At 45.1% G+C, this 2,986-nt stretch overlaps 1 long non-coding RNA gene across 2 annotated transcripts; it reads left to right on the top strand.

Moving 5' to 3' along the window:
* Positions 1-1,014: 1,014 nt before the first annotated feature.
* LOC127932550 (uncharacterized) lies at positions 1,015-1,684 on the top strand. Of its 2 annotated transcripts, none has more exons than XR_008145923.1 (2): positions 1,015-1,264; positions 1,328-1,684. It is a non-coding gene; the product is annotated as an uncharacterized LOC127932550 (long non-coding RNA). The 2 variants fall into 2 exon arrangements; XR_008145922.1 differs by having other exon boundaries at positions 1,015-1,285.
* Positions 1,685-2,986: the final 1,302 nt, after the last annotated feature.

Genomic DNA, 2,986 nt, shown 5'->3' with positions numbered 1-2,986 from the left:
ATGAGAGGATGGATGGTGGGTGGTCCAGAAGGGGATGAGAGGATGGATGGTGGTCCAGAAGGGGATGAGAGGATGGATGGTGGTCCGGAAGGGGATGAGAGGATGGCTGGTGGGTGGTCCAGAAGGGGATGAGAGGATGGCTGGTGGGTGGTCCAGAAGGGGATGAGAGGATGGCTGGTGGGTGGTCCAGAAGGGGATGAGAGGATGGATGGTGGGTGGTCCAGAAGGGGATGAGAGGATGGCTGGTGGATGGTGGGTGGTCCAGAAGGGGATGAGAGGATGGCTGGTGGGTGGTCCAGAAGGGGATGAGAGGATGGATGGTGGGTGGTCCAGAAGGGGATGAGAGGATGGATGGTGGGTGGTCCAGAAGGGGACGAGTTGAATCATTTAGAATTTTTCAAACACCTCAAAAAGCTTTTTCCTGCAATCTAGAGCCAAAACCATTATGTTTAATTTCTGCATGTCTAAGTTTATCTCTTGAGATGTCTGTACCCTCCTGACTGGTGGTTATTTTTTTAAAGGAAATAAAATGCTTTTCTGCATCTCTTTTTTAAATCTGGCTAAAATATTCAATGGAATATGAGTCTTATTCATTACATTTAGTTATTGCTTGCTCTTCTAAAGTCTGTCAACTTTGCCAGCAAGCAGCAAGCTAAGATAGTTACCAAACTGGATAAGCCCCTGTGTCCCCTATGGGCATGATGCCTCTGACCTCTGACCTCTATGCATATAATGAGATAATATAAGAGTCTTTGAGTAGAACATGAAATCCCAGTTGAAAGATTCCCGGAATCAGGAGGAAATAATCCGGAATTCTCCAATCGGGATCTTGGGGAAAACCTGGTCATTTGTTTGAAAGGTTAAAGACAATGTGATACCCTACGGGCATTTTCCTGGACACAGGAAGGTTTGTTTACTTCTGACCAACTGAACCCGGGTCCAGCGACTGTGAACCCAACACCTTAGTTGTTACGCCAAGAGATCCCAACCTCCTGACAAGGTTGTTAGGTAATAATAATAATAATAATAATATATGCCATTTAGCAGACGCTTTTATCCAAAGCGACTTACAGTCATGTGTGCATACATTCTACGTATGGGTGGTCCCGGGAATCGAACCCACTACCCTGGCGTTACAAGCGCCATGCTCAACCAACTGAGCTACAGAAGTTGGGTGAAGGTCGCTGGGTGTTGGGTGAAGGTCGCTAGGTGTTGGGTGAAGGTCGCTGGGTGTTGGGTGAAGGTCGCTAGGTGTTGGGTGAAGGTCGCTAGGTGTTGGGTGAAGGTCGCTAGGTGTTGGGTGAAGGTCGCTAGGTGTTGGGTGAAGGTCGCTGGGTGTTGGGTGAAGGTCGCTAGGTGTTGGGTGAAGGTCGCTAGGTGTTGGGTGAAGGTCGCTGGGTGTTGGGTGAAGGTCGCTAGGTGTTGGGTGAAGGTCGCTAGGTGTTGGGTGAAGGTCGCTAGGTGTTGGGTGAAGGTCGCTGGGTGTTGGGTGAAGGTCGCTAGGTGTTGGGTGAAGGTCGCTAGGTGTTGGGTGAAGGTCGCTAGGTGTTGGGTGAAGGTCATGAATAAAGTGGTAGAGGTCCTTAGGTACAGATCTAGGATCAGAATACAATAATGTACTGCCATGGTACAGGTTGTCCTTAGCCACAGATCTAAGGTACATCACTTATTTGATTTTTTTAAATGTTAAATGAGTGATTTATATTTATTTATAGCCATTGATTCTTGAAGATTATGACTTATAACTGCCTAATAAGTTAAGTTGAACTGTTCAAGTTCAACATCAGAACCCGAAATATAAACTTGTGTGAATCCATTGTTTGTGAAACAATGTCACATGGTTAAAAAACATCATTTTGAGCTCACGGATGTTCTTGCATCCACAGCTCAGTCTATTGTTTGAAAGTGGTCACATCCCTCAGATGAGGGGGGGAACCCCTTTAAGTGGTGGTGGGGGCTTTAACGTTCCAACCTACAACTTGGTCTAAACACAATCATCCAGATACTCAGCTGTCTTGTCAAAACAATGTCTGCAATCAATATTTATTTTTAATTCTATTATTTTGCACTTTCACTTCAACAATCGGTTTAGTTTATTTTAAAAAATTAATGTGTATTATATGAAAGATTAGTCAAAGCGATTGTTTATTTTTTTTAGAATGTATAATTTTTATGTTATTCTATGAGCAGAGTTCTGCATGTAAGCACTTATTGTTGTACTTGACTGCGGGAGTCTGTATGGCTGGGGGGGGGGTCTGTGTGGGGTCTGTGTGGGTGGGGATCTGTGTGGGTGTGTTTTCGGGTATATCTGTCATTTTAGCTACAATTAAATTGTTGTTACAAAGAACCTACTGTAGATGTCTTCTTACACACACACACACACACACACACACACACACACACACACACACACACACACACACACACACACACACACACACACACACACACACACACTTGTTTTACTATCCTTGTGGGGACCAAACAACTGCTCCCCATTCAAAATTGTAACGCTAACATAACCCCTAACCCAAATTCTGACCCTGATTGTAACCCTAACCCCTTAGCCCCAAAAAGCCTTTTTCCTGGTGGGGTCTGTTGAAATGACCCCCCTTGTCAGAATGTTCCTAGTGGGGTCTGTTGAAATGACCCCCCTTGTCAGAATGTTCCTGGTGGGGTCTGTTGAAATGTCCCCCTTGTCAGAATGTTCCTAGTGGGGTCTGTTGACATGACCCCCCTTGTCAGAATGTTCCTGGTTTTACTATCCTGTAAGTACTGAGAGGAATCCTACAAAGCTTGATTTGAGGAGTTAGCGAGGTATCTTTGGTCAACTCTGAGTTCAACTCAGGACAACCGGTCATACTAAAGTGGCTCACTTTTATGCCAGGTATATTTCTATGGCAACGAATCCTTCAGAAATGACCTGTTTTGAGGCACGGTAACTCATGGCTAAACAACACTTACCCTGAATGAAATGACTGAGTCT

The sequence above is a fragment of the Oncorhynchus keta genome, chromosome 10, assembly GCF_023373465.1.
Source record: "Oncorhynchus keta strain PuntledgeMale-10-30-2019 chromosome 10, Oket_V2, whole genome shotgun sequence".
In the NCBI taxonomy this organism is placed as follows: Eukaryota; Metazoa; Chordata; class Actinopteri; order Salmoniformes; family Salmonidae; genus Oncorhynchus; species Oncorhynchus keta.
The sequence above is the reverse complement of the archived record's forward strand: the minus strand, read 5'-3'. Positions and strand labels throughout refer to the sequence as shown.